The sequence below is a fragment of the Eublepharis macularius genome, chromosome 1 (assembly GCF_028583425.1).
Source record: "Eublepharis macularius isolate TG4126 chromosome 1, MPM_Emac_v1.0, whole genome shotgun sequence".
Classification (NCBI taxonomy): Eukaryota; Metazoa; Chordata; class Lepidosauria; order Squamata; family Eublepharidae; genus Eublepharis; species Eublepharis macularius.
Window position 1 is genome coordinate 83300204 of NC_072790.1, and position 13809 is coordinate 83314012.

The following is a 13809-nucleotide window of genomic DNA, read 5'->3' on the forward strand; positions in this document are numbered from 1 at the left end:
TTTTTACAGGACTACTGCTAGTTCATACACACAAATACTAAATGGTGATAACATGCAAAGCACAGGAGCACTCCCAGGGCAGCATGATGATGTTACTCCCAGGAATGACGTTGTTGTGTCGCTCTGGGAGTATGCCTGGGAGGCTTCTTTCCCTGCCTTACCCCCCACCGGCCAGGTGAGAGTGAGGGCAGAGGGTGGGAGTGAGGAATCCTTCACCACCACCACCACCACCACCACCGGAGGACTTGGGATCCCTACTTGGCCAAAGATTTGACCGCAGTCTACATCAGTGATACTCATTGGCTGAGGAGCCACACGTTGCTCCTTGACATACTATCTGTGGCTCTTCAGAACACTTTCCCCCAATTTGACACCCATTCCGTATTCCAGGATAACGAGCCCGGTCCCTGTGACTGGCAGGTGGTTCCCACCTTGAAACAATTGCTGCCCATAGGGATGCCCTCAGCTGCAGGGCTCTTACAAGGGATAAGAGTATCCTCTTCAAAATCCCCCCAGCCTTCTCCACTTTCATCCCAGCACCTAGGCAGTAGACATGAGGAGAGCAAGATGGCTATAGAGAAGAAAGAATACAGCCATCCAGGAAAAGAGCGACATGGCCACAACTGGGTGGAGGTGGTTTTACTCCCCATTCTCCATAGCCAGGTTGGTCTCCTCTAGGAACCCTGTTCCTTGTACTAAGGAAAGAGCAAGAAGGTAGAGATGGAAGCCCTTCCTCTCTCTCTTCAGAAACACAAGGGCTGGCTAAAATTCAATAGTGGTAGGGAGAGTCAATTCTACAGTAATATGGCAATTTAAAAAGTTGCAATTACATATTTAGTGTTATATCCTATATTATTGTCACTGTGTGTTTGGTTAGGGTGGTACACGGGGCATACAGCAGTCATGTGGCTCTTTTGGTTGAAAGAAATTGTGAACTTGGCTCTCTGCAAGCCACAGAGTGAGTACCACTGGTCATCATAATATAGAAAAAATGGTACTGGTATATAATTGTACTGATTGCTCTATTGATCTTGTTATACTTGCACACACATATTCATTTAAAAATCTAAAGTGCTGACAGGCAACTATTCCCTTTTCTTTCCTGTTCTGATCCTTCAACGTTCTACTTTCAGAATTACCTTTGAAAATAGCAAGCAACACAGATGTAATGTGACAGATAAAAAGTAGAAAGTCAGTTTAAATGCATTGTTCAATTTCTTCACATTTTCATGCCATATAAAAATCAGATACAGAAGTCAAAGACATAATTCAGTGAGGGTGGTGAAAAGGATGAGCAAATAGGCAAGATGAGGAGGGACTGCAAAAGAGAAGGATGCTCTAAGAGTACTATAAATAAGAGATGACATCAGATATATAAAAGTAATGAAAGGCAAAGGTATCAGTGAATGTCCTTATTTGAAGAACGAAAAAGTGTATTTTCTCCCTCACTTGTAAAATACATGTTGCTGGGAAAGAGGATGTAAGCTGAGTATGAGAGTCACAACCAAGGGTCCCATAATTCAGCCACCACTGTGTCTGGCCCTTCTTCCCCTGCCATTGTCCTTTCCCTCATCACTGCTGGTGAGAGGCACACAGAAGGCAAAACCAAACAAGATGCCCATGAGATTGGAACTTGAGGTCTTGCTAGGCTTTGTGCTGTGTTTCTAAAGCATTCCAAGTTGCTCTGAAGTCAGAGTTCTCTATGCAAGCTAGCTGACTAAGGGGTGAGGCAGTTACTGATGACCATGAATAACGCTTGGCTACCAAGCCTAGCTTTGTGGACTTCCAGCTATCACAGAAGTTGCATCATAGTAAACTTCTTTGTAATCCCATAATAAAGCAAATCATCACAGCACATTATAAGGGTAACACTTCCCAAAAGGTATGCAACTCAATATATGTTTCGTAGGCACTGCTGATATAAAAGTTCATCTATACTAGGTTTCACAGGTCAACTAAATATGTACTTTTTGGTGTTTAAGTGAGTGGGGCTAAGAGATACTGCTTTCAGCAACCTACCAAAAATGGCATCCTTATAGCTATTTCCTTAGACTCGCTTGTAAGAGTTACAGTGTACAGTGCAGCCATAACAATATTATCTTACGTTTGTTACACATCTTCAGCTGGACTGTGGTGGTCACTGGGGAGTGGCAAGAGACTCTGATTGGCAGAAAGAAGCATCTGACCCAATCAAGTATGTGGAGAGAGAGGGCCTGGAAGACAGGCAGCTGACAAGAGAGAGATTTTGAGGGTCATAACTAGAGACGAGCACAAACAGCAGGCCATGAACAGCCCAATCTGCTGTTCGCGAACAAGCTGTTCGTGAGGCCCCATTCTAAATGAACAAGTGGTCGTTGCAAGCCTAATTCATTGCGTTCATCAACTGTTTGTCAAGCCACACAGTCTGGAGCCTTTCAATCAATTCCCCTGGCAACATAGGCATGGACTGTCTGAACTCTGAACTCCTTCTGGCTTGTAAGTTAACCCCTTAAAGTAGCTTCCAGCAGACAGTCTATTTTTTTTCTACTTTGAAAAGAAAATGACAGGAAAAGGAGGGACCCATGGATCCCATGGAGATTCTCCCCGCCCCTCTAGCACCTGGCCGCAGCAGCCCGGTGGCGCCGGCTCTCCTGGTGCGAGAGGGACGGGGAGAATCTCCCTGCCCCTCTCGCACCAGGCAGCAGCAGCTTGGTAGCGCTGGGGTGGGGCAGGGGGTTGGGGGGTGTTTAAAGGTCCCTGCAGCTTGCAAGTGGCAGGACAGGGCCCTTTAAACTATCAGCTGGCAGGCAGCAGGGGGGAATCCCCCCTGCTGCCTGCCAGCTGATAGTTTAAAGGGATCTTTAAAGGGCCACGAACAATGAACATGTTTGGTAACAGGTCAGGTTCGTAAATGCTTGTTGTTTGTGGATGGCAACAAACAACAAACAGCATGTTCATTTTTTTTCTGTTCGTGCCCATGTCCAGTCATAACAGGAGCTGGAGATCACACTGCCCTCTTCGGCCAATGCAGTCTCAGAAAGACAGAAAGAAACATGCAGGCAGTAGGCTGTGGGCATCCCTAAATACAGGTAGAAAGGTCAACTCACTGGCCTCCTGGAATTTTCTAAACCTAATGGGGACTCAGAAGATATAGGGATCAGCCTTTCCTCCAGAATTTGGGTTAATTATAATATGATAAAACCAGGAAGGATTGGAAGGGAATTAGCATGTGCAAGGGGATGAAGGATGGGGACAGAAAGCAGGAAAGTGTAAGCTTGAAATTCATTCACATACGTTGTCTGAATCAGCTCTAAGCCACAAGACGTCATTTGCAGATAGAGTAACAATCCTTCAAGTAATTGCAAGTCCAAATTCCATAGAAGAGCAGGAAGACCAAAACACTGATAAAAAGCAATTTTTTGTCGAGAAAGGAAGGTATTTTCAAGCCAAGATTTAAACTGACCCAGAAAAATTCATACAAACATGTTAACAAAAAAATGAATGACTACAGCAATAATTCCCTAGTGTCAGGACATACTCTAGCTAATATCCTATGCAGTATTTGAAGGGCACAGACCAACAGAATGTTGTTCTGTGTAGGTGACATCCACTGTGCATGAGCCTGTTTGGGTGGATCATGCCCAAAGTCATTAAGACCTTGTAAGATTAAGGGTAACAGAGAAATTATTTGTTAGTAAATGCTGAAACATGGTACAATTTACAACCATATGAGGCTACCAGCTATTTGGGAGTATATTAAAAAAATCCAATTAATTACCCATTACAACATCAAAAAACATGAACATAAAAATAGAAATAATGAAATGTAATTGTATGCTATTATTGTGATTCTTTAGCTGTTTCAAATATGATACAAGACTGATTTAGATTAATAATTCATTTAGCAATAACGTATCAGGAAAAGATAATTATACAGTGCCACAATTCTCACGCTGATTTCAGTAATTACAGATTACAACAGTGTTAGCAATTTAAAAAAGGTTAGGGAGCGGCAGTAATTTGCCATGTCATCCTCAGCTACATTAATATCTCTTTCTTGTAGCACTAAGGATAATTAGAAATACAATAATGGGTCAAGAAAGGCTACATGGCGGTATCCTTATGTCTACTGGCAGACATTCTTCACACAGTATATTATCAACCACTGATAATCATCTGTTCAAACTGTTTACATAACCTGTACAGGAAGGATAAAGATGAGTTGTCAAGAATAACTAAAACAATAAAAAGATATGACATCTTCCAAAACCAAATGTATGCACTTGTAAGTACAACATAGTTCAATGGGGCAGGTTTCTGTACTGAAATGAAGGGCCCTTTCATGTGAAGGTACAGAGACCAGTGTGCCAAAAGGAATTAAAAGGGTCTAATAGCAGATACAGAACCAAGAGTATAAAGGGGAATGGAAAGGGGAAAAAAAAGGGATGTAGCATGAGTTGGAAAGTTTTACAAATGGAGCCAAGAAATTTGAATTTGATTTGGAAACTAAGTTTGCTTCCACACATCATTGGCTAATGTGCTATGGTTGTGCTGTAGCAATTGTTTTGTATGAATGATTACTATAAGACCAGGGCTTTTTTTCTGGGAAAAGAGGTGGTGGAACTCAGTGGGTTGCCATCAGAGAAAATGGTCACATGGGCTGGTGGCCCCGCCCCCTGATCTCCAAACAGAGGGGAGCAGAGATTGTGCTCCGCGCCACAATGATCCAATATCCAACAATGCATGGATGAAGTCTGAGAGAAAGCCAGAATGCCTGTAGCAAAATCAACACTCGTGTCACATTTCCTTAGTAGGTACTATGCCAATGGATTGTCTATATATATCAACAGTGGAAGAGAACTGGGGAATAAATAGGGCTGTGGCATGGACAGGAGCTGGAAATACTGGAGCTCACTGCTTAAACAGGAGATCATTCACTGTTTATTCCTCTGAGGGTGAAAACAGGTGTAATAATTTAAGTGTGATAAAGTTACTTGATCAGATCGTCATTGTGTTCTGATGCATTTCTTTTAAAGACAGTAAATGTATGTTCAAACAACTTCCTGCACACAACCAGCACAATTCTAAACAGTTATACTCCGCTAGATCCTCATACATTTTAATGAGCTTAGAGAGTAGGACTGCACAGAAAGTATCAAATCTATTTCCATATTGGTTGTTGTGGATTTTCCGGGCTGTATAGCCGTGGTCTTGGCATTGTAGTTCCTGACGTTTCATCAGCAGCTGTGACTGGCATCTTCAGAGGTGTAGCACTAAAAGCCAGAGATCTCTCAGTGTCACAGTGTGGAAAAGATGTTGGCAGGTCATTTATATCTACTCAGGAGGGGTGGGGTTGAGCTGAGTCATCCTGTAAGAGTTTCCCAGGGTGTGGAATGCTAATGGCGGGAGGCTTCACTGTATCCTGAGGAGGTTCTTTTGCATATGGATTGGTGCTTGATGTGCTAATCTTCTCTGCAGGGCTATTGTCGAGTATAGTGTGTTTTGTTAGCCTGGTGTTTTTCAGAACTGGAAACCATGCTCTGTTCATTCTTAAGGTTTCTTCTTTCCTGTTGAAGTTTTGCTTATGCTTGTGAATTTCAATGGCTTCCCTGTGCAGTCTGACAAAGTAGTTGGAAGTGTTGTCCAGTATTTTGGTGTCCTGGAATAAGATACTGTGCCCTGTTTGAGTTAGGCTATGTTCAGCCACTGCTGATTTTTCCGGATGGCCAAGTCTGCAGTGTCTTTCATGTTCTTTTATTCTTGTCTGGATGCTATGCTGTGTGGTCCTGATGTAAACTTGTCCACAGCTGCAGGGTATGCGGTATACTCCTGCAGAGGTGAGAGGGTCTCTACTGTCTTTTGCTGATTGTAGCATCTGTTGTATTTTTCTGGTGGCTCTGAATACTGCTTGAAGGTTGTGCTTTTTCATAAGTTTTCCCATCTGATCAGTGATTCCTTTGACATATGGCAAAAACACTTTTCCTGTGGGAGACTGTTTTTCCTTGGTTGTTTGATTTATCCTTGCTTTAATTGCTCTTCTGATTTCATTTCTGGAGTAGCCACTTGCTTGAAGTGCATCCCTATAGCTCTCTGACGAATCCAGGTTGTTATCCCTATAGTCAGCCCCACCTACCTCACAAGGTGTTTTGTTGTGGGGATAATAATAACATTGTGGGTTTTTTTATAAACTTTTATTGGATGGGTCATTATACAAATATAAAAACATACACAGTTAACTTTCCATCATATTGTAATACCCCCCCCACCCTTTCCCATTGACTTCCGACAGTTTTCCATTCCCTTTATTACCTCTTAAATAAAACCTTAACCAAGCTAAACTATATATAGAATAATAATACCTATCTAATGATAAACACCATTATCTAACATTCCATATCTTTTAGTACTATCTACCAATAATATCCAATAACCTACAATATAATATGTCCCCTATATTAATAGCTATATACTACATTCTAAGAATGGGTTGTATTAATATATTTTATACCATTGCATATCTTTAGATAGCACTATTAGATATATATATCATATCTATAATGTTCAAAATTATTAATATCCTTTATATTGTTATCTAATTCATAACGTTATAACCTAGTAAATTATAACATATTATACCTACATATATCAATAAAATGGTATATTATCACAGACTAGATTTTTTACCTCTAATATAATATGATGATTACTACCTCTATAATAATTCAAAGTAACAGAACACTATCCTCCCCTCAGAAAGTATCCAAAGACCACATCTTCCCTTTAATGTCCCACTTTTTTTCTATATAATTCTTAAATTTCTCCCAACTTGATACATACTCTTCCATATCTTCCTCTCGAAGTTTCCTCGTTAGTTTATCCATTTCAGCCAAGCTCAATGTTTTTAAAATCCAATCTTCCACCGACGGTATCTCTTTTGTCTTCTACAGCTGTGCATAAATTATCCTAGCCGCCGTAGTCATATAAAATACCATTATCCTGTCCATTTTGTCAAAGTCTTCTAGGTTCATACATAACAGTAACAATTCTGGGTTTCTAACAACTTTTTTCTTCAATATATCTGACATAGCATCTACTATTTCCCCCCAGAAACACTTAGCTTTTTCACACGTCCACCACATATGATAAAAAGAGCCCTCATGCTTTCCACATTTCCAAGATTCATCTGACATCTGACTATTTCCATTGGCTAGCTTTTTTGGCGTGAGATACCATCTATAAATCATTTTATACACATTTTCTCTTATTGTGGTACATGTTGATATCTTTATAGTATTTTCCCACAATTTCTCCCAAGCTTCCATCAATATATCTTTATTACAATTTATTGCCCACTTTACCATTTGAACTTTAACTATCTCATCTTCTGTAAACCATTTCAACAAAATCTTATACACTTTAGATATCAATTTCCACCCCCCTTGCAGAAGACATTGTTCCAATTCTGAATTTTCTACTCTAAACCCTACTTTCCTCCGATCAGTGTCATACAAATCCTTTATCTGCATATATTGAAACCACCCATATCGAAATGGCAATTCATCATTATTTTTAACATTGTATACATTCTGATCCACTCTAAGAATGTTCTGATATGTCATCCACTCCGCTGGGATAATAATAACATTGTAAACCGCTCTGAGTGGGCATTAAGTTGTCCTGAAGGGCGGTATATAAATCGAATGTTGTTGTTGTTGTTGTTATAGCTCTCTGACGAAGAGAGCTGTGGTTCTCGAAAGCTTATGCTGCAATAAAGTTGGTTAGTCTTAAAGGTGATACTAAACTCCATCAAGGGCTTGACTTGTAATTTTATGGCACTGCCCCAAACCCAAACTAAAATGAATGACTGATGCTTGGAGGAACAATCACCCAATATTCCCCTTTACTCAGGTAATGTCCAGAATAATACATATGATGCCAGATATTGATCAGTGAAGATAAACTCAACTTTCAACAGTGTTGAGGATCTGATGAGGAGGTGTGAATCTCCCTCTTTCTCTTCCTTGCCTCCAACATTCTCTCTCTCTCAGACAGGCTACCCCATACAACCCAGTGAGTGCAACACAGCTGCAGGGGACAGAGAGAGTGTGGAGATCAGCCAAGATGAATGAGGGGGGAGAAAGGGGTCAAAATAACAGGCAGGAGGACGAAGTTCAAAGTCAGAGAAGGGCAAGTGTGGATCAGAGGTTTGAATAAGCAAGTATTACACAGAACAGTGAAGAAGAGGGCAAAACCTTATTTGTGGAGCAGAAAGGCCAAGGAAAGTTGAGTGTAGCCAGAAATATAATGAGACGAATGAAGCCTAGCTGCATGAAAGAACAGTTAAATGAGAACATGTGGACAAGGAATGGCCAGTTTTCAGTAAGCATAAGACACGGATGCATCAGACCTTACAGAAACAACACTAGCATTTCTAAGGATGGGAAGAAGCAGAATAAAATAAGTTGTGGAAAGTAGGTAGATTGGTGTCAAATAGTCAGCAACTAACAGAGGGGAATGCAAATGGGACTGGGGTAGACAGAAAACGTAACTAAAGGTAAGCCCAGCAATGACAATGAAGAGAAGCAGATGGCTTGAATATCACTTCCACTGCTTATCTGGACAAGAAAACAACAAAAGTTAGATTGGGAAGGAGGCACTGCCCCTAGAGATAGGAAGAAAAATGTATAAAAGAGCCACCATTCTGTGACAGAAAAGTATAAGACAGATTGGGGGTGATAGTAACTGTTACTGATAAGCAGAAAACACCAAAAGAAGCTGAAGAGGATGAGAGAAAAGGAGACAGTAATGAAGAAACAGAGCCAACAAAGGAGTACAATTTTAAAGGTCACCTGGGCTGTCGTCACACAGGCCCTTATTTCGTCAGTTTTGCACTAGAAATTGTTTCTTCTGTTATCATTATTAGAATGGATTCTCCCATCTTGTGATGACTGCTTGCGCTTCCAGTCAGTCACATTAAAAGGGAAAAGCGCAATTCGACGGTCAGTCAAAGTGCCTCCGGAAATGGGGTCCTAAAAATCCCGCCCCTTTAAAAAAAATTTTTTTCCGCATATTTGTGCTATATTGCTCTTCTATTATACCAATGTTGTGCTGGGCCAACCCAAAAGCCAACCGTGATAGGTAGCAGAGGTTTCCCGTCCATGGCAGAATATCGCTATAGCGCTATAAGGCTGACTTTTTTAAAAAGAAAAATTACTTTGAGGCTTAATTGTGGGTCGCACTGGGGCTTGTGGGAGTGTAGGGCAGGAGAATCAGTGTTAGGTGAGACAGATGATCAAGGAGAGTGACCGTTTTGGTGCTGCAAAGCGTTCATAGTCGATCCAGGGCATTCACATGGAAGCGGATAAAGACGATATAAAGAGTCACAAAGCGTGAATTGGGGAGAAGGGCAAAATCACAAGAGAGCCGGAATAAGGTGAGCATTCAGCGGGAGATGGTGCTAGTTTGGCGCTAAATTTATGGCCATGTGACGACGGCCCTGGTTCAAGTAAGCTACCAGCCACAATTAAATATTTGTCATTAAGACCTCACATTGTCTGTTGGTTCTAGGCATCATATCCAATTTCAGTTCCTATTCACTATTGCAGATGTCTCATTAGGGCTACTTTATGCTCATTTGATCAGAGATCTCACTGTAAATCAGAACAAAACAATCACCATCATAAGCCAACCCAACATAAGGTAAATATTAGTTTTTCCAAAAGAACTGTTCCATGGGCTCAGGAGATTCCAGGATATTTTTGTGGCAGATGGAAGAGCAGTAAGACATCTGAATATCATCTCTACAAGTTGTGCAGTGATTATTTTCTTACAAGGCATCTTAGAAACGACAATGGAAGGATGGATACGAAAACACGAGAGGGATTATTAGCATTCTTGTTATTATTAACGTATCAATCTGACATCCCCAACACTAAAACTGTCTGCCTTATGAAAATTGCTAATTATTTAATACTTCATAAACTGTGGTTGTTTGACAGAGAAACTGATACCTATGTTAAACATAACTCTTGCACTGTACATATTTTTATTAATGTTCTTTCATAGTGAAATGTTCAATTAATCACTTGCTTTTTCCTTTCCGAACTCCAAGACAGAAAAAGCCTATTCAGCTTCTGTGCGCCTATTTCCAATGGCTTATGCAGAAGCCCAAGGCAGAATGCTTGCTGTGGTATTACATCATATTGTCAGGAGCAGAGAATACAACTGTTAAAATGTCTATTTGGAAAGAGATTAAAACTAAGATTTTTTAAAAGTGGTACTGATTGGTGCGCTGTATCATAAGTACTATGTTTTGAATATTTTTAAAAGTTTTGAAAAGTGAATGCAGAGTTCCCCAAATGTAATATATATTTTGGTGAGTTATAAAGAATAAGCATTTTTTTCTTTCAAGAAATTCATGGCTTCTTATTTGCCATAAACTGATACATTATTCTGCAAGTAGATAGGATAAATATTAATTTAAAACAAGTGTTTTATTTTAAATCAATCTACTTATAAAGGAAATGGATTGCCTATTCATGTATAGTATTGATGTGTAAGCTACATACAGCTCAGTACATTTTTTGGATACTGCTTGGAATGTAGAAAGACATTTTAGCTTTTAATACAAACTGATTTATTTTCACCATTTTAAGGGTAATCTTATATAGCCAATCACTTTCTTCTAGGACACCCTGCTTTGCAATTATTTTTAATAATGTTACAGAATGAAAAAGTGATGCACCGAGTTTCCTAATGACAATACTGGACAGTCTCCTTGCAGCACACTTTCAGTGTCATAATTCTATGGGGAACAGTTGACACAAGGCTTATAGTTTGTCCAGTTATAGGAAGTGGTTTTCATATTAGTTTATTTTCCTTCAACAGCTACTGTGAACGCTGATTTTGACATGATATATAGGAAAGCATCCAAATATTGGCTAAAGATGTCTTTCTAAGGAGGAAATGATCTTCGGAGAGTACAAACTAAGAGAATATTAGAAAAGGTCCCAGTGAACTTTATATGTTGAGAATTGCATACACTCATGTGACCATTCAGATATTAAAGAGATACATCTTGCCACATTTGGCATGTTTTCATTATATATTCAGGGAAATGACCTGAGAAATCTATCAGCGTACTAGTAACCTGCTTGATCCAATCTTACATGAAGAAACAGAAGGCAAGCAAGCAAATTGGACTAGGGCAAAAAGAGTTTTCGAAACCCATAGCTCTCGGAGCTACCATGGATTTTTTAAAAAAAAACTAGTTACAGGTCAAAGGATGTATGTTAATCACACATGCAGGAGGTATATTGATTGCAGACAGGTAAACTCAGTGAAAGTTAGTGAAGATTCCTCTTCAGAACACAAAATTGTGAAAATATTGTTGCATATCTACTGGAGAAGCAATCAGTACAGTCCTCCAAGTAAATATAATAAATGTTACTAGTTTACCACATATTTCATGATCCCGTCCCCCTACCCTTTCCACAAAAACTGGGACTCTTGTAAATATTCTCATTCTCAAAGTAACAACAACTTCCCAAGGGTTTTTCCCATCATCCCAACCATTACATGTTGAAGCTGCTTCTGCACCTCATGCATAGTGTTGAGGCAGTTTGCATGCAATGGCTGCCCTCTGCTAATTAAAATCAAGGACAGCTTTGTTTTTTGACTTAAAGATATATTGTTCACACAACTAGGGCTGTGCTATTTGGGTTTCGCTTTGGGTAAAGATACACGAAGCGGGCCCGTTTCGGCAAACTTCAGTATTCCCGAAGCGGGGCCAAAATACCAAAGCAAAGCTTTCCGAAGCATTCGGAAATGCTTCGGAAAGCTTCAGGGCTTGTTTAAAGGGCTCCGCCACTGCTTGCAAGCAGCGGCGGGGGCCTTTAAATATTAACCCCCCACCTCCCCACCTACCTTCTCCACCACCCCGCTGCCTGAGCCTGCGGGGTAGTGGAGAAGGCCGGAGGCGCCTCCTCCGGCCCTTCCTGCCCCTCAAATGGCTGCAGCGCGGAGGCCATTTGAGGGGCAGGAAGGGCCGGAGGAGGCGGAGAAAGCCCTTCCTGCCCCTCAAATGGCTGCCATGCTGCCACTGTGCCGCAGCCATTTGAGGGGCAGGAAGGGCTAGAGGAGGCAGCGCCGGCCTTCCCCACCACCCTGCAGGCTCGGGTAGCAGCGGTAGAGGAGCCGGCTGGCTCCAGGCTGCGCTGCCTTGTGCTGCTACCACCGCCACTGCCACGGCTGCGGCGGCGACCCGCCACCCAGCTGATGACCCTCCCACCACCAGGTAAGTGGGTGGGGGTTGGAGGGGTTTCTCCAGGGTTGGCTGGGGGGGGTGGAGGGTTCTCCCCAGGGGGATGGGGGGTAGAGGGGTTGCCCCAGAGAGGATGGGGTGGTGGTGGTAGGGAGTCCCCTCCCTCGCTTCAGTATGCTCCAAATCTTCACGGAGCATACTGAAGCGATTCCCGAACCCCGAATCCGAAGCGGCTTGCTGCTTTGGATTTGGGGGTATTCCGAATCAGTTACCCCTTCAGGTAAATCCGAAGCGAGAATACCGAATCTCCCCACCCGTGCACAGCCCTATACATGACAAATCGGATCCAACAATTTGCTTGCGCAAGCATCGTGAATCTTTGTGCAACAATCACAGATCTTCCTTACATTCCCTTCCCCCAGAATAGGGTTGCCAGGTCCCTCAAGTCTCCCAGCGTGAGACTGGGACACTGGCTCCTACCCCCTCGGCACTCTTGGTGTTGTGACTTTGCACATGCGTGTGTGCTCCTAGTGTGTGTGATGACATCACTTCCGGGAGTGACGTCACCACGCAGGGGCAAAGGCACCCGCGTGACAACATCACATGCGCCAGGGAGGGCAGAGAGAGTGGTGGCCATGGCCTTCTCTCTCTCTCGCTGCTGCCACTACTGCTGCCACACCCCTTGTCCCTGCCGGCATGGGCAGCACAGGGGCAGCAGTGGCCGCAGCGGGAGAGTGAGCTGCGGTGGCCACAGCCTGCTCTCTCTCTCACCGCGGCGGCTGCCCGTGCAGCCAGCACCAGCAGATACAAGGGGTGTGGCGGTGGCGGCAGCGAGAGAGAGAGCAGGTCATAGCCACCGAAGCTCACTCTCTCGCTGCTGCCGCACTCCTTGTCCCTGCTGGCGCTGGCTGCACAGGGGCGGTGGTAGCAGCGAGAGTTGCGTGCTCTTGCAACCGCCGCCTACTTTCTCTCTGCTGCTGCCGCCCACTCTTGCGGCGTGGGAGCGCGCCCCGCACCCAGGGCGGCGTGCCACCCAGGGAGGGGCACTCCAGGGAGCGCACCCCCCCCCCCGCTGGCCAGGTAAGTGGGTGCAGGGGGAGGGTGTTATCAGGGGATCCCCCGCCCCGAGTGGGGGGTGGTGGTAACCCTACCCCAGAGGTTTATTATTATATATTAGTTAGGATGTTCACTGCCAAATCTGGGGCTTTTTGCGGTGGCTGCTGCTATTTTATGGAATAGCCTTCCTGAAGTTGTTAGGAAAACTCCTGTTTGGGATTCTGCAAACTGTGCAAGGCAAAATTCTTCAGGAAGACTTTTGACACTGTTATCTAAGTTTTAACTGCTTATGTTTTGTTAGTTTTTATGGATTTTTAACAGTAATTTTATTATCATGGAAATCTGCCTTGAAACTGGATTCAAAGAAAGGTGTGCTAAAAATGCTAGAAATAGATAAATAAGCCAACCCTGAAGATCAACTCAAGCAGTCCACATGAACAACATTTTTAATAAGATTTTGCCAAAAGACAAAAATAGGCATAAAAAGGAATAGTGCTTTAATGAGGTCCAGG

General features: G+C 42.6%; 1 protein-coding gene across 1 annotated transcript in view; it reads right to left on the reverse strand.

The window, feature by feature from the left end:
* Window positions 1–13809, reverse strand: part of BACH2 (BTB domain and CNC homolog 2) — a 216850-nt gene that overhangs the window by 53223 nt on the left and 149818 nt on the right. The gene's annotated exons all lie outside the window — the stretch shown is intronic.